The 19153-nt window shown below is 32.0% G+C and overlaps 1 protein-coding gene and 2 long non-coding RNA genes across 9 annotated transcripts in view; 1 reads left to right on the top strand and 2 right to left on the bottom strand.

The window, feature by feature from the left end:
- The window catches only part of LOC139822657 (TOX high mobility group box family member 4-B), a 209346-nt gene that overhangs the window by 130262 nt on the left and 59931 nt on the right, over positions 1-19153 (bottom strand). The window lies entirely within an intron of this gene.
- LOC139823010 (uncharacterized) lies at positions 3024-10528 on the bottom strand. Its single transcript, XR_011734670.1, has 2 exons — positions 4838-10528; positions 3024-4517 (listed from the first exon to the last, which is right to left on the bottom strand). It is a non-coding gene; the product is annotated as an uncharacterized lncRNA (long non-coding RNA).
- LOC139822659 (uncharacterized) overlaps positions 10853-19153 on the top strand; it is a 32174-nt gene continuing 23873 nt past the window's right edge. The window contains exon 1 of one of the 5 annotated variants that reach the window (XR_011734571.1): positions 10853-19088. This is a non-coding gene — a long non-coding RNA (uncharacterized lncRNA). The remainder of the gene's footprint in view (positions 19089-19153) is intronic. The other 4 variants (XR_011734570.1, XR_011734569.1, XR_011734572.1 and 1 more) reach the window with 4 other exon arrangements.

Here is a 19153-nt window from a genome sequence, read left to right as displayed (position 1 = left end):
AAGTGTTGAAAACAGGTATCAAATTTTAGGAATATGTAGTATTCGTGAAAACAAACCAAAAAGTCTTAAAAAGTCCAAAAACCATTTATTTCTGAGTTAGCATTTTTTACAGCATGAGATGTTTGATGTGCCCTCCATTCATTTTAACACACAATTCGGCATGCTTTCTCACTGAAGATCGAACACGGTAAAAAATTCCAGGTTTATTTCGTATTTGTTGACAAGAGTCAACATTTTTCAATTTTCTGTATCAGTTTATCCAATGTGTCAACTGATGTGGCGTAAACTAGAGTTCCTATAATAAGAGTTAAGCCAATGTGGTGACGATTTTTGATTGGTCCCGCGTGTCCCGCGCCATATGTTTCAGCCAAGTTAGTGGGAGTAAGAAAAGCTATAAGTGGGAGTGAGACAAAGCTATCATGGTCGCCATATGCTTCAGCCAAGAAGTTAGTGGGAGTGAGACAAAGCTATAAGTGGCTATAACGGTGTCCTAACTCTACTCTTATTATAAGAATTCTAACGTAAACCATGATCTTCAAATGTCTCCTTAAATAAAAGTTTAATGCCCTTTTTCATCAATGTCGTTTAACTTGAACCTTATAGTTCAATTCACTCTTTGTCTCTTTCTAACAGTCTCCCTTAGAAATAAACAAAGAGTGAATTGAACTAAGGTTCAAGTTAAACGACGTTGGTGAAAACGGGCATAACAGATTTAAATCTGGTGAGCGAGATGACTATGCAATTATTTTTATTAATGAGAAACTTACCAAACGGTAAAAGATTTTTCGATTCAGTTTAATCCGCTTTACTTGCCCACGAGAAGTGGTCCGCTTATTATCATATATCGTGTATATATGAATATTATTATACGGGGTGGGTTATTTTAATGTTCCCATCTAAATATCTTTTTTCCTACGCCTTTTATAAAAAATGTTTTGCATGAAAGTTGTTTGATTTTAAAAGCGACGTAAATTTATTCACAGATTATGATGTCACTTTTGAGAAATTCACTAATCATCACTTTTCTTAAATGGAAATCGATTTTCTTTTTTTAATAAAAGTTGTAGGTCTTGTCGAGACAAATCTAACTATATGTATTAGTTTAGGGTCTACTTGATTTTTCCATTAGTTATACAATTTTTTAGTTTTAGAATATTGTTCCGCAAACATGTTGAGAGGTAGGGGAGACCGGGGCTAGTTGGTACATGGGGCAAGTCGGGCTAGTTGTTAGAAATGTCATCACCTTATATTTTTTATTGGTGCAACAAAATTAATTATACTATTTAGTTAAAAAAATAATTTTTGTGTTGTATAAGTATGCGGCTATTGAAAAATTCTTTTGTGGCTTGTATTCCATTTATTAGTTACGTGTAAAAAAATCTTAAAAAAGTGTACCAACTAGCCCTGATCTCCCCTACCTGTAAAACAATGTGATGTCTTCCTAGATGCACTTTCATGTAATAGGTTGTTTTCTATCCTCACGCACATTTTTCCTCGTAAAATTTACATATCTGATCAGTTGACAACAAATATAATATTAAATATCATTTTCTTCTTTCTGTGAAGTTGATGTTTTGGATTGTGATTCTAATTGTTTTTTTTTTATTTATTATCCGGATGCTTTTTCAAAGTGAGTTCCTTTAGGGCTTTTTAACTTCGGGATGCTTTTTAAAAGAGAGTCCCGTTGCTTCTCATTACGGATGTTTATCATTAGCGCAAATGCTCGAACAAGTTTCTATTGACAGTGGCACACTTCATCAAACGTAATCGAAAGCTCTTTTTTGGACTATCTACCTCTCAACATATTTGCGAAATACTAATATTCCAAAATTAAAATTGTGTAACTCATGGAAAAATGAAGAATACCCTAAACTGTATATAATTATAAAATAACATGACTGTATTACAATCAACATGTTATTAAATTATAGCATATAATTGTATTACGTTGTATAATTACAAAAATATATTTATGTTATAAATAAAAGTTTCTCCAACGTAACGTAATTTATGTACTGTAGATAAACATTTTTTTACTTGAAAAAAATTGAGAAATTTTTAATGTTTAATATCTTTTTATCATTTTTATCATAATTCTATGTTAAGCGTCACAGATCTAATTACATTTTATTTTCACTCAGTACAATGTCAATCATAAACTCATTTTAATTTCCTAACATATTTATTCCGCCTTCTAGCTATTTAAAAGACAAAAGTATGAAAATAATAGAAAAAAAGTATTAATATACTTGCGATATAAACATTATATCATCACCCGAGGAATACATTTATTAGTTTATATTTAGTTTGTGCAAAGCCATGAAGCAGAGAAAAGCAACAATGAGTATGCAATAAAAACAAAGATAGCGGATATAAAACAGCGTAATGGAAGCGAGGGGGAGGGGATTCGAGTTAAACCCGCCGTTCTAGTAGCTTATGCACGAAACTCTCATTCATATCCGGTATTATTATCCTGACGTATGATATCAATATATATATTTTTAAATCTTTTTTTAAGGGTTTACGCGTTGAAAATTCGAAATATTATTTCGTACATAATGCCGTTAATAGGTATTAAATGATTTTTTTTGTTCACTTGAAATTTATTTATGTTTATATTTTTTTTTCTAATGACACTTAATTTAAATGAAATAGACGAAACAATAAAAATGTAACAAAACAGAAGAATAACAGTATGATACACATAGCTCGTGGATGGAATTATGAATTCTCTTTACATTTCAAATTCTTGCGTGTATATTCATAATTTTGGTAAGAAGCACAAACATAAAAAAAGTGATTTTATTTGCCATTGACTGTTGTATATTTCCGCACGACAGCCCGTTCGGTTTAAATCGATTTAATTAACAAAAACCTATGAAACTAATTTATTTGCTTTAATTAGAGCATTTAAGGGGATCCTAAAGCCGTCTGTAATACCGGCTTTTTTTCTTAGCACTAATCTTTTAATTGACTTTATAGAAATGCAAAATTCTGGTCTAGAATTAAAGTACGCATCAAAATCTAGGTCATGGTGGTCAAATTTATATCGAAAACGAAAAAAAATTAATATTTTTGTTAATTTTTGGTATACGTGACGACAATATTTGCTTTGTACAAAAATTCCACGATAAATATCCACAAAATTAGACCGGCATGACCTAGGGACAACATTTAAGAACAATATCGTGCAATTAGATCTAAGATTGAAAACCTAGAAAAAAAGATTACTTTATATAACTTTTATATGTGCAAAAGCACATTCAGGTTGACAGGATAAGCAATATTGCGTGTGGCAAGAGATGGCGCAGTAATCGAACAAAGACAGATGCCTCTCGTTAGACAAGGACAGATATAGATATATGACAAGAAAACAGAATTAGAAATGTTGACATTACCGACGTCGAGGAAGTTCAGCCTTCACTTTAGGATCCCCTTAACACGTAACATAAAAAAAGTTATTATCGAGTTACGTCCTAATTTTTTTAGATGGTCTATAAATGTCGTCAGATCTTTCTTCCTTCGTTTTTAAAAGGTTATTACCTGAGTTTCTGTTCGTTATAGTTATTGCACTTGATTAGGTTTGTTATTTAATTTTTTAATATTTAATTAATTTTTGATACTTGTAGAATTACAATCGTGGCAAATAATATACATTGTATGAAATATTGTTAGTGTAACATAGAAACACTGTGTACCTAACAATTAATCTGTTTAGAAATGCTCTCTATTAGGTACGAATCTGCAACTGCATATTACATGCAATTACAGATATCCTATGAATATATATGCAAGAGATAATAACATTTTATTTTAGATATACAGATGTCTTAACGAGTTGTGCGGATCCAAGTCTGACATTTGACCTCGAAATCGCGATCTACCGTTACACGTATACATCATCAAATACTGAGAAACGTTTCGAGTAAGATGAGTGTTGACTAATAGCACATGCTAGTTTAATTATAATTGCACGTTGTAAACTTGAATCTAAGAATGGTACAATACTTTATATTATAACCACCACAATAATTAATACAATTAATTATTAATTCCGACGGTGAAAAATAATCAATGCCAAGCATTACGGTAATCTCAGATTTCATCAGGCGGTAATATTTTTATCCGACGTTGCGGACTACTCCGATGTTGACTGCTTTATACTTTATAAATATTTCATTCGGTCTTAAAATAGACAAACAGTTTGTCTTCGTACGTAGAGGTAGGACAAATTTGATCGCAAGTCCGACTTAATTTTTCGTCTCCACCCGAATTGTCCTTTTCCATAGAGAAATGTTCTTCTTTTTAGATTTCACTCATTTAAATAAACGACAGAAAGTTTTTGAAATACGATAATAATACGTTTGTATATTATCACAATAAAGAGTTAAGCTTGTGGCGACGTCGGCATCTCGAATATTCGTAGTCGACCGTGACTCGTGGTAGCGACGACGCTGTAACAATGATAACCGGTTTCTCGTACTATTCGCTCTTCCCCCTTCGATTTGCTGCCAACTCTGCAAGTCATCGATAGCGAAGGTAGTATATTAAGCGCAAATAACCTCTGATCAGAACAAAATAGAAAAAAAATTGAATCTAGATGTTTTTGATTTGGCATATACCAATAATTATTACGATTGTCGCAGAACGCATCACGAGTGAGATAAAACGGACGGAGTAGGAACAGGACTAAGAGTAGGATTGAAAAAGATCCTGCGCGGTATACGAAGCATGAGCTCTATGCTATTAATGTTTATTCAGTACGAGCGAATGAATAATGGGCTGCTAGTGAAATACGTCGGGACATAAATATTGTATCTGGAGCGCTATATATTACCTGTATCGAATATATTATCCAGCGCGTTCTCTGTTCTCTGCTCCGCTAGTTCCTATCTGATTGAGATTGTTGCCATGGGAATGGTCAGACTTGCTCATTTGTTTGCGTCGTGGCGGCCATTTTCTGGTCACCACTACCGACACGGTGTATGTTCGTTATGCAGTGAGCCTTATTCCTTGTCCTTGTTCGTCCCTTCGCTCGAACGCATAGACTTCTCTTTCATGCATAAAGTACGAATCCGTCTTTTTGTTTCTTCGCGAGCGATGCGCGGTGCGGTACGGTGCGGAGCGGTGCGGTATTACTTCCTTCTCCCGTTCCGCTTTCGGAATTATATACGCTTCGCCGACGTAACGCGATATAGCCCCTTATCGATTTACCTTCGAGTTACATGCGACAAAAGAGAAAGAATCGAAGATAAGAGGACTATCTCGTAAAAGATGTTCTGGTAATATATCATATTTCGATATTCGTCACAAAAGAGGAATACGTGACTAACAGCCTTGCGACATCGATTGACCTATCGCAACTTGCTGGCGCAATCCACGGGAACATTAAACTAAATTACGAGATTGTACGCTCGTCGAGTCGAAGATTTCCCTTTGTATAGTGCATTGTGGAAATTGAGATAAATCGATCTATGCTCGAAACGGGAGAGATCACTCAAAAATTCGATGATCATTAAATGGGTGATATCAATAAAAATAATGAAGTCATATAATGTAGACATTAACGAGTTATTGTAATTTTACTATCAAATAATTTAATTTTATCGCAATTATCATTTCTTTAAAGACGCAACTCAACTTTCCTTTGTGATGACCGCGTTGCTTGAGTCTGATTAACGCAACATATATTTTTCGATTTGCGTCCAACAATTGATATACCTTGAAATATCCTTATTTTCTTGCAATTACACTATCGCTGCATTCTTTCTATTTATTTATTTCTGTCCGTCCTACATATCGATTTCTCCTATCTTCGCATATTCTCTAGCACGACGAAACGTAATCATTTGCAATCCCGCGTAGAACCGCTTTGAAACTTCCTCGAAGGAATTTATTAAACTTTGACTAAGTCGCTTTACAAAGTTTCACTGTTGGGAGAAGTTGCCGGGGCCGAGGCCGGGGCTGGAACAGGGGTAGAGGGGTAGAATGAAAGTGGAAGGGCAGCCGATCGAGCAACGACGAGAAGAAGCGGTGAATGCGGGGTTGTCGAGGTAGAGAAGAAACCAACGATGGGAATGGAAGGCAAGGAAGGATAGTGATAAAATGATGAGAGAGAAAGAGAGAGGGGAGAAGGGAGGGGGAAAAGGGGAGAGAGAGAGCGAGAAAAGATGAAGGTGTTGCTGGTTGAAGCAGGAATAGAGGAAGAACAAAAGGAGGAGAAGGAGGAGAACTGGAGGTGAAGGTGGAGGTGGTGAAGGGAGTGGAGAGGGGAGGGGGAGAAGGAGGAGGAGGATGAGAGAAGTTACTTTCTCGGAGAAATAAAAGTTAATAGAGTTCTCTACCTCCTCGTATTCCACCTCTTCCACTGCTTCACCATCGTACAACTTTCACGAAAGTTATTATATCTTAATTTACTATTGGGCATTATCTGGAATTTCTCCGATGTTTCCGTTTTAATGCGTTGTAGGATAAGCAGAAAGTATATCGTTCTTTCGTATAGTTTCTCTGAGAGAAACAAAAATGCTTTTATTATGCTGCTTTATTGTGCGCGACTAAGAGCATTATCGATTCTTATTTGAAAAATAAGGAATATGAGCATAAAGAGAAGGTGGAAGAAAACCGATGTATCTGTTATACACTCGAATTAAGAATGTTTTGTACACAGTCCAAGAAACATTGATATTTAACTGTGAGAGGTAAACTGATGAGAACTTACTTGGAAATCGATATCGCATTCGGCAAATGAATTTTATGTTCCAAAATCTCGAGCGTACTGATTCTTCGTTTACATATTAAGGAGATTACTTTATAATATTTATACACTCAACACATATAAATCCAAGTCAAAACAATTGGTATTTTTTTAGAAAAACTCACACAGCTCGGATGACCTTGACCTTGACATATGTTACAGAGGGTTAACTCGATATCATTATAATTACTAACGTGCAGTCTATTTCTGTTTAATTTTCTGATAAACAATCGAATTTGTATTTTAATAAGAGTTATATTTTATATTAGTAAAAGTTATACAAGAGTAATGTATTTTAAAATAATAGCTGCATCTTTATAATATTTATATATAGCTTGAGAGTGTTGAATAGAATAAAAACTTCGATAAATCGACTGTGCGCGCAAAAATTTTATAGAAGAAAATTATAAGAGTATATGAGATTAAAATGACTAAAAACATAATAGATACTTGAACCTTCAATATATACATATTAAGGTTCAGTTCGATAGGGCTCACATATGTACTTCTGCCGTACGTGCGCAATTGCACACACGTTCACGCGGTTCACGGAAGTCCGTAAGCAGGATGCGTAAGTATCTGGGTTACGAGGTATAAAGTTATCGAGTTCCAAGCTGGCTAGGCAAGTCATAATACACACCACGCCACCATTCTCGACCGCCTCAGCTTGTTCCAATTAATTGTAATTAAATCGGGTTGCTTGCGCATTCGGCTGATAAAAAGTCGTAAAATTTGCAAAACTTGTATTGAGATTATATAATTACAGAATCTCGATACATACTATTATGATTGTAATGCTCACCATGTATAAACTTGCATGTAATGCAATGGCGCGATGACTCTTTTCTTTTTAACATACATACTGGAACACTGTATCTTGTATCATTATAGGCTTGTATAACATTATTTAACAAAAAAAGCACAAGAACAAAGGTAATTGTTTCTTATAGTTTTTTTGGGCGCTGAATATGATCCTGTTTACCAAAGTACTTTACACTGTTAAATATTAAAGAATGACATTTAAACCAATACCCTAAGTTAGATAACATTTTGTTATTTTTAACTACTATGTGTGTTGAAATTTATTATTTTAACATAGTATTATTTTAATACTGTGTAATATTTTAAAACAGTATTATTTTAACTGTATTGGCTTACAATTAGTTCAATTAACATTGTTTTAGTTAAATTAACGATTAGTTAACGACATATTGAGTAGGAGCGGTAATGACCTATAGAAATGGTTAAAAATGACTCAAATTGAATATATAATTTGAAATTACGAATTTAACAATATATTACGTCACAATTTTGAGAAATTTGTGGTTAAGTTGGAAAGAAGCTATTTTAGTATATTTTGGCGTATTATAACTATGGTATGACGTATTAAAGAAGTTGTATTGCATTAAAAGTTAAGTATGTTATTAGGTCTTTTAATTCTTGAAAAGAATTTATTGTGTCGATTATTTATAGTTAAAAAGATATTTATGATTAATATAAGATCTATTGCGTCAAAGTTGCGACTTACGTTATAGGATATTAAGGACCTATTCTTTTAATTGTGTTAATAATTATCAGATTAGTATTCAGCAATCTGAAAAAGCTTCAAATTTGAATAATATAATAAAAAAATATTTGGTAGATATTTAATGGCCTATGTAAATTGAAATTTTAACGCCAATAGATACTATATTAATCATAAATATCTTTTTAACATAATCGACACAAGTTCCTTTTAAAAACTGAAAATTTTAACAATTTAATTAGCAAGATGTCATTATAACGTCGTAAAATAATTAAGCACATTTTTCGTCATTTGACGTCAGTGGACTAAATAATAATGTAAAATGACGTAATATTTGTGACGATATATTGTCGTCAGTAATATCGTCATTTTATCGTTATTTTTGGGTCATATTTAATGATCAATATTACAATCTTTCTTAATTAAGTAATAATTGTAAATAAATAAGTGTTTTAACATATTAGCCTTTTATGCCGTGTTTTCTCTATTAATTCAAACGAGTAACAAAATGTTAGATGCTATTCCGCAATCTTCGCATGCGTGAAAATTTCGCATGCGTATTTTAATAGATTCTTATGTAATAAAAAAGATAATGCTGTGGTAAAAGAGAAATGGATGAAAACTACAGTTTATACTCGTTTATAAAAAATAATATTTTTTAATTATAATACATGTTATATCTTATACTTTTTTTTTATTACATGTGTAATAAAAAATTTATATTATTAATTTTGTTATGTGTATATTTCATGTTATAAAGAAATCGGACTTCAACAAACTTGTTGACAAATTCAAAACATGCCCAACAAATTTATGGTATTTTAATATCGATTGATTTCGAATAGAGCTTTCGTAAAAATAATTTTCGAACAAACTAAATTACACGTTTCATCGAATAAGTTCATTGCAACTCGTTTACTTATTCGATCGATCATCATACAATTTGTAGTAACCGTCGAAGCGAATAAATCAGGCACAGTCGTTTGTGTCCAAATAAAATTTAATTTATTGCCGTCATTCTTAATAAAAGTGTGTTATTATAAAGTAACTCGGGAGACTTAAAATTATTTCGAATATCTGTTTTCAGAATCGGCAAACGTAGCGCAATTTAATTACGAATTACATCGATCAACTACCTCGGGAAATTTTAACATTTCCAGAAGTTGAGCAAAAATATTTAACGTTATATAACATGTTAACGTAAAAGAACCGACATTAGATCCAGGGCCATATCCTGTTCGACTCCTCGCAATCTGTGCTATACTTTGCTGTTTGCACAACGCGCGGATTTTCATTGTGATCGTAAAGTGAAAGTAGTCAAACGGGATTATTTTAAACAGCAAGCGGAATATAAAATATATCAAGGATTTGAACAGCGATGAAGACTTTTGCCTTTTCTCGATATTTACATTTCGTATCATTTGTTTTATATTGCTCTCGCACAACCCTATTTAAAACACTATATATTTATTTAAAATCATAAGAAGATAAGATAAATTGGGAGCGTTTGCTTATATCGCAATAGCTGTAGCATCAAATAACGTTAAGATACATGTATATGACTCGCCGAGATATTCAATATTACGAATAATATCATGCGTTTATGATAATCAATTTTTTCCTCTGTTCGTTCTCATTAGTTAGCGTATATTGTCTTTTTCGGCTACCTTTACATGCATTTAATTTACGGCCATAAGTTATAATATTTGCGTCGCTATTGTATGGTAATACGTACAGTAAAAAATATGTTAATGGTTGCCATAAAGAAGATATACAGCGTATATATGTATTCCATTCCGCGCCATATACTTAGTGGCTACATAAACTGCAAAACTGCGCAACATATATCATCTGTACTTCCCTTCTTTCCGCTATTCTGCGTCCGAAAAAACACATAATGGTCTCGCGACAAGTTTTAATGAGATTTTACGGAGTATTTTCATATATCGCATTTGATTCGTTTCTGTTCGATACGAAACTTCTTTTAAGAATAGAATAAAAAATTATTAATGTAATTATGCTTCAGTTTCCAATTGCAACAAAAGTGACTGGATAAATGTTATGTAATGATAAAAGAGAATTCTAAACTTAAAATCTCTTTTATAGCATTATATAATTTCTAGCTGAATAATATTATTTTTAATTCAAGATATTTTTCTCGATTTCTTTTTTGCCAACAAATGATAATTTGGCAGACACATGCGATGTAGACATATTCTTAATTAATACGAACTAGGACAAACTTGAGTAACAACCAATACATTATTCATTAGAACTTTAAATGATTGATTTTCTTGCTATGACAAACACTATGGGTATATAAAACAAAAACTTTTTACACAAACTAAGTATGTGTATATATATATACACATATATATAATGTGTATATATATATAATATATGTATATATATTATATACACATACTTAGTTTGTGTAAAAAGTTTTTGTTTTATATACCCATAGTGTTTGTCATAGCAAGAAAATCAATATATATATATATATATATATATATATATATATATATATATATTACACATATTTAAGCACATTCGAGTACATATACCGGGTGTTTCAAAAAAAGTTACATATTTTGAGAGCAGATAGTATTCATCAAAACAAGAAAAATATGTCCAGTAAACATGGTCTCTAATCAAATATCTGTTAAGATATGGGCTGTTAAGATATGCCAGTCTTTATCGTATGCTATAGGAGATGTTCTTTGTGGTTCTCATTCATTGTTATACATCCTTCAGTCGTACGTCTAACAAAATCACGCATTCTTGCGAATACTGCACCTGGCTGCTCTCGGATTTGCTGACACGCATTAAATACGCGTTCCTGCAATGTTTGTACGTCATCGATGGGTGTTCAATACACCAAGATTTTTAAGTGTCTCTAAAGCAAAGAATCTAAGGGATTAAGGTCGATCAGAGGATCGCGGGCAGGCCAAACTATTGGACTACGCCGACCAATTCATTGTCCATTAAATGTCTGGATTAGGTATTGTTGGACAATGCGTGCAAAATTGGGTGAAAAAAAAAAACATTGCAAGAATGTGTATTTAATGCGGGTCAGCAAATCCGAAAGCAATCAGGGGTATTCGCAAGAGTGCGTGATTCTCTGAGACGTAGGGCTGAAGGATGTGTGATGATAAATGGAAACTACATAAAACTCCTATGGTACCTATACGATAAAAATTGGCCTATATCTTAATATAGGTATTTGATTTAGAACCCATGTTTACTGGACATTTTCTTTTTGTTTTGATGAATATTATCTGCTCTCAAAATATGTAACACTTTTTTTAACACTGTATAACTGGATAATATACAGGATTTTTTCTAAATAAATACAAAAAATTAATAAGGATATTCTATGGCTTATTTTAGGAAGAAAAGGTCATATAAACATGTGCCCTAAACTGTTTTGTTTCCAAAATACAGGTGTCAAAAACGCACGTCTCTGGTACGGATCTAAAAATGTTTCATCGATACTAGAAAATGGTTCTTTACCACATGTACGCATGCATATCAAATTTGAATAAAATATCTTTAAACGTTTTCCAGATTTTCGAAATTTTTATATTTTTTTCACAACTTTAACACCTTGTATTTTGAACAAACAGTTTAGGACATATGTTTATAGAACTTTTTCTTTCTAAAATATAAGCCGCGAAATATCTCCTTCAATTTTTTTGTACTTACTTATGAAACATCCTGTATAAATGTCGTCGAAATTAATTTAAAAATTTGATTTTTTTTAAATTATCTAGGGAAACATTTTGCGTAAGAAAAGATAATTACGATTCGTAAACAAAGAGATTAATAAAAAATGAAAAAGAGAGAAACACTTGTAAAAAATACACGTAAATAAGGGTACTGACTTTTTAGTTGTCAACCAATTCATTACCTATCAATATCAGTTCAATTTGTTTGTAAAATAAAAGTGATTGGCTATGAAACAAATTGAATCTTAACTTTCAAATAGAAATAATTTCTTAAAAGAACCTCGCCCATTTTATTAAGATATTTTTTACCATCAACGCATACACTTGACCTCTTTACGCATTTGTAGAGGTTGACAGAAATAATAATAATATATTCTTAAGTCTCAAAAACGTGGAGAAAGATATTTTCTAGGGTGTAAATTTCGCATACTATATATAATATCAGTTAACAGTAAAAACTTTACATTATTTAACTTAAATATTATATCATTAATTTTATATGAAATAATATATTTTATATATTATCGTTCAGACTTCTTTGCGCCTAGGGCACTTTCCCGCGGTGATGTCGGTAACGAACAAACTTATTGGTTTGTTCGGCTAACAATAAGTCAGATCTGCGGCTGGTTTGCACTTTTTGGCCGAAAGAAAAAAAAAACACTCAAACGCCAGAATCAAGCCACCATCAAAGCATATTGAAGATATTTTTATATCATTTTCTGACAGTTCTGACAGTGATAATGAATAAGTATATATTAAGACTGGTAATTGAACCGGTCATCACCTTCTTCCACCCACCGTCCCAGAACTTATACTTGTTTTTCTAATAATGTATACAACAATATCTATAAAATAGCATAATTTAATGTCAATAGGCGCCAATGGTCTACCTATTTTAAGCGAGGTTCTTTGTGTTGAAAATAAAAAGATTTCGAAAATAGATTGTACGAATTATGTTTTCATGTCAAACTTTATACAAAATGTGTAATTATCTCCGAATACTTAGAACTAATAATGCTTAGTAACTATAATAATAATATTATTAATACTAATATTTTTATTAAATAACAATAAACAATAAAAAAATAATCATACTATTATATAAGTCACGTCTGTCTGTCTGTACGCGAACTACTCATTCGTTAGTGGACCAAATTTTTACCAAAAGTATATGAAATAGGGGTAGAATTTTCCGGGGATGAAAATGTCGTGGTTAATTTTTCGTTACCAATCTTTTTGGAAACCGGTTCCGAAATTTTTTCAAATTTTACGAGAATTAATTGACCAAATCTCAAAGAATTGTATATGAAGTAAGGGTAGAATATATATGTTCCAGACAGTGCCATAAAGTGTACAATTTTTTGTTACCGATCTTTTTGGAAACCGGTTACAAAATTTTTCCAATTTTTCGGGAATTAATTGACCGAATCGCAAAGAATTGTATATGATGAAGTAGGGGTAGAATATTTCCCGGGAATTGCCATAAAGTGTATAATTTTTCATTACCGATCTTTTTGGAAACCGGTTCCAAAATTTTTCCAATTTTTCTGGAAATAATTGACCGAATCTCAAAGAATTGTATATGATGCTGATTTTTTTGAAACCGCGAGTTTAATTTTTCATTAATGTACTGATTTTCTTGAAACGTTTCCGATATTTGTTTAAAAAAATATACGTGATTTTTTAAAAAATGTACATTAGAAGACGGTCAGGATGATCTGTTGCTAAGAGCAGCACTAAATTATGAAATGGAGAAAGCTGCAAAGGCAAAAAAAATAAATCTTTTTTTTTTATAATTTTCGGAAATTAAATCGTTCATAGGTCGATTAGTTTTAAATGAAATATGTTGTATGTAGGATTTGTTACCGATTTTCTGGAAACCGGTTTTTCTAATTTTTCGGGAAATAATTGACCGAATTTCAAAGAGTTATATATGAAACAGGGGTAGAATTTTCCGGGAAGTGCTACAAAGTGTATAATTTTTTGTTACCGATTTTTTTGGAAACCGGTATCAGAAATTTTTCAAATTTTTCGGGAATTAACCAATCACTTCAATTCGTGACTGTCGCGAGCGATTAAGACCGGTTTTTGGAAACCGGTTACGAAATTTTTCCAATTTCTCGGAAAATAACAAGTAGTTCGCCGTCAGACAGACAGACATACAGACGTCAGGTACTTATATATATAGACAGGGGTAGAAAGAACTAAAGAATGTAATAGAATTAGAAAAATTGCTAATAGTAAAGTGGTTTACGATTTCTGTTAAAAAAAAAAGTACTGGACGTCTGTCTGTCTGACCGCGAACTACTCATTCGTTAGTGGACCGAATTTTTATCAAGGGTACATGAAATAGGGGTAGAATTTCCCTGGGAGTGCTATAAAGTGTATAGTTTTTTGTTGCCGATTTTCTGGAAACCGGTTTTTTTAATTTTTCCAATTTTTCGGGGAATAATTGACCGAATCTCAAAAAATTGTGTATGAAGTAGGGGTAGAATTTCCAGGGGAATGCCATAAAGTGTATAGTTTTTTGTTACCGATTTTCTGGAAACCGGTATCAGAAGTTTTTACAATTTTTCGGGAAATAATTGACTAAACTTAAAGATTTATGGATCAAACAGGGATAACATTTTCCGGAAAGTACTATAAAGTGTATAATTTTTTGTTACCGATCTTTTTGGAAGCCGGTACCAAAATTTTTTCAATTTTTCGGGAATTAATTGACCAAATCTTAAAGAATTGTGTATGAAATAGGGGTAGAATTTCTCGGGGAATGCTATAAAGTGTATAATTTTTTGTTACCGATTTTTTTGGAAACCGGTTCAGAAATTTTTCCAAATTTTTCGGTCCAAAAATTTTATTAATTTTTTGAGGATGGGTTTAATTGCCACTGGAAACCAGTTCGTCTTCTGTCTGTCTGACCGCGAACTACACATTTGTTAGTGGACCGAATTTTTACTAAAAGTGTATGAAATAGGAGTAGAATTTTCCGGGGAGTGCCATGATGTGTATAGTTTTTTGTTACCGATTTTCTGGAAACCGGTTCCTCATAGAGGAAGCTTTGTTTTCATAAATTTCGTACATGAACCTTTTATTGCGTATACAGTTGGGTCTAATCAACCAATTTTAAATGAATTATTTATGAAATAGGGGTAGAAAAAACCAAAGAAAAGATTGGTTTTGAGTTTTTGATGCTAATATGTTCAGATGTATAATTTTTCGTTACCGATCTTTTTGGAAACCCGTATCCAAAATTTTTTCAATTTTTTGGGAAATAATTGACCAAATCTTAAAGAATTATGTATGAAATAGGGGTAGAAAGAACTAAAGAATGTAATAAAATTAGAAAAATTGCTAATAGTAAAGGGGTTTCCGATTTCTGTTAAAAAAAATGTATGTGATTGCTCCAATTTTCGCAAACTTTGAGATATCAAGCTGAATTTTTTTTATGGATAATTTTTATGGATAATTTTTTGATACCGATTTTTTGGAAACCGGTATCAGAAATTTTTCCAATTTTTCGAGAAATAATTGACCGAATCTTGAAGAATTATATATGAAACGGGTAGAACTTTCCGGAAAGTGCTATAAAGTGTATAATTTTTTGTTGCCGATCTTTTTGGAAGCCGGTTACGAAATTTATCCAATTTTTCGGGAATTAATTGACTGAATCTTAAAGAATTGTATATGAAGTAAGGGTAGAAAAAACTAAAGAATGTAATAGAATTAGAAAAATTGCTAATAATAAAAAGGTTTAAAATTTATGTTTAAAAAAATGTACGTGATTACTCTAATTTTCGCAAATTTTGAGATATCAAGCTAAATTTTTTAAATAATTTTTATTTTTATTTTTACTTTTTTGTTACCAATTTTTTGGAAACCGGTTTCATAAAAATCGGTTATGAAAACTACTATAATATAAAACCCGACTGTTTGTCTGTCTGCCCGCGAACTCATATGTTAATGGACCGAATCTTAAAGAATTATATATAAAGTAGGGGTAGAATTTTTCGGGGATTGTCATAAAGTGTATAATTTTTTGTTACCGATTTTTTGGAAACCGCCGGTTTCAAAATTTTTCAAATTTTTTGGGAAATAATTGTTTAAATCTTAAACAATTATATATGAAATAGGGGTAGAAAGAACTAAAGATTTAATAAAATTAGAAAAATTGTTAATATTAAAAGGGTTGCCGATTTCTGTTTAAAAAAAGTGTACGTGATTGTTCCAATTTCCGCAAACTTTGAGGTATCAAACTGAATTTTTTTATGGATAATTTTTCGTTACCGATTTTTTGGAAACCAGTTTGGAAATTATTCAAATTTCGAGAAATAATAAGTATTTATTAACCCATTTTCTTGAAACCAGTACCAAATTTTGTTTTAATTTTTCGAGGATAAGTTTAATTTTTCATCTATATCTATACTATTATATAAAATCCTTACGGGTGGTGTATGTTTGAACGTTAATAACTTTAAAACTATTGGACCGAATTTTTACCACAAGTACATGAAATAGGGCTAGAATTTTCCGGGAAGTGCTATAGAGTGTGTAGTTTTTCGTTACCGATTTTCTGGAAACCGATTTTTTTAATTTCTCTAATTTTTACGGATAAAAGAATGAAAAAAATCGGTTTTCAGAAAATAGATAACGAAAAACTATACACTTTATATCACTCCCCGGAAAATTCTATCCCTGTTTCATATATAATTCTTTGAGATTCGGTCAATTATTTCGCGTAAGAATTAAAGAAATTAGAAAAACCGGTTTCCAAAAGATCGGTAACGAAAAACTATACACTCTATAGCACTCCCCGGAAAATTCTACCCCTATTTTATATGGTTCTAATACAAATTCGGTCCAATAGTTTTTAAGTTAAAAACGTTCAAACATACACCACTTGTAAGAATTAAAAAAATTAAAAAAATGGGTTTCCAGAAAATAGATAACAAAAAACTATACACTCTATAGCACTCGCCGGAAAATTCTATCCCTATTTTATATGGTTCTAATATAAATTTGGTCCAATAGTTTTTTTAAGTTAATAACGTTTTTTTTTATTTTTCTAATTCTTACGGGTGGTGTATGTTTGAACGTTTTTAACTTAAAAATTATTGGACCGAATTTGTATTAAAACCATATAAAATAGGGGTAGAATTTTCCGGGGAGTGCTATAGAGTATATAGTTTTTTGTTATCTATTTTCTGAAAACCGATTTTTTTAAGCCTTTTACCTGTAAAAATTAGAAAAATTAAAAAAATCGGTTTCCAGAAAATCGGTAACGAAAAAATACACACTCTATAGCACTCCCCGGAAAATTCTAGCCCTATTTCATGTACTTGTGGTAAAAATTCGGTCCAATAGTTTTCAAGTTATTAACGTTCAAACATACACCACCCGTAAGGATTTTATATAATAGTATAGAGTATAGATATAGATAATAGTATAGATAGATATAGATATAGATATAGATTTGATCAGTCTATTTTATCATTTTTATGTTTATTTTATTCAAAATAAATCTATATAACTTCAATACACCGCTTAGCACGATCTACGACGATAATTTTCTGACGCACTTTTTCGAGAGTACCTCCAGGATATGTATTATGGTATGTTAGATGTCTTTAATGTCATTACAACAGTTTGCTTTCAGACAATTTCAGTTTGAAGATTATAGATAATAGTCACATGGAGTCAAGTAAATACGCGGGATGATCGAGTATAATTTGTTTCCAAACTGAGAAACTGCGAGAATCCGATGAACAGGCACATTGTTGCGCAAGAAAAAACAACTATATCGACAATGTTGTATTCGACTTTAATTCTCACAACATATTTCACAAATATTTCAAAAGCTATAGAAGTCTTTGTTAGTAGTTTTTTTTCCGTAAAACGAATATTCGGAGGATAATCGATTTACAAAAAAAATCAGCATTATCTTAATTCAAAACCGCTGGAAACGCAATTTTTTTACGTTCAGTGATCTTTCACTTAATATCGTAATATGCTTGTTTTAAAATATATTGAAAGTATCATACCAGAGTTACAAACAGAATTTTGCATCTTACATTTGCTCTTTGCTGCATCGTGTTTTCGTGATAACAATCTAGAATAAATACAACTATTATCTTTGTGTCATATAGATATATTGTATATAAGTTTAGTAGTTAATAGATGATATATATACATTTTTTCAAGTATGTTTTCAAAAGTACCATTTACTTACTAGGTAATAGATGAGCTTAAAATTAAAAACACTTACAATTAGCTTCATTATTACTTATATACTACACAATGAATTGCCTCTCATACAGCTATTAATTGATTAATTTGCAGAAATTTAATATAAGAGCATGTCGTCATGTTTTGTCATATTCTAACGGATAAGAAATAACGAAGTTCTGTCTGACAGGCATTTACTTATTTATGCTTCTAATTAATTCGTAGGATCTCTATCTAGCGATAAGCATCGAATTGCGTAATCATTAGTAGTTACATTATGCCTATGAAAGTGCACAAGCATATTACATATCGTACTGTGCGTACGAATATCGCGTCGCCAGATTTTTCACGATCGCCAGTATCGTTGTGATCGTTCTACTATTTGCGGGATTATTGGAGCGTGATTCGCAGCTAGGAGTGAGAAAGCGTAAGTAGACCATGTCAATACACATACGCGAGTGCGCACGTAAATTCGCATTAAGCCACGAGCTGGCCTCATCAGCTTCATAGATTAGTAAGATAATAGATACAAATTCTGCAACTCCAAGAGATTCAATTTCGTGCATACGATGCTATGAGAAGATATTTCGTGTAAACTGTTAACTCTGATCGTTTCAGATTTCGTTTAACAAGAGCCCGGCTTTAACTTTAGCTTTATGCCAACATATGTTATGGTCAGTCAACTGCTCAAGATGTGGCAAAGAGAAGTGATATGGCGCGACGATACGGTCATCTCTTCAAAGATGCAATCTTCTCCAATCTTCTCGGATATTGACTGCGCTATATCATACTCCGTGCTCTTCCTCGCTCTTTCCTGACCACCAATAGAAGCAGCACGGTAACATCGATGGAAACTCCGGTATTCAATCCCTACTGCCGTACCACTACCCCTTCCGTCATACCCGCTGCTTCTCATTTCTCCGC

Source organism: Temnothorax longispinosus, chromosome 12 (genome assembly GCF_030848805.1).
Source record: "Temnothorax longispinosus isolate EJ_2023e chromosome 12, Tlon_JGU_v1, whole genome shotgun sequence".
Taxonomy (NCBI): domain Eukaryota; kingdom Metazoa; phylum Arthropoda; class Insecta; order Hymenoptera; family Formicidae; genus Temnothorax; species Temnothorax longispinosus.
Note: the sequence above shows the minus strand (reverse complement) of the source record. Positions and strands in the feature narration are given on the sequence as shown.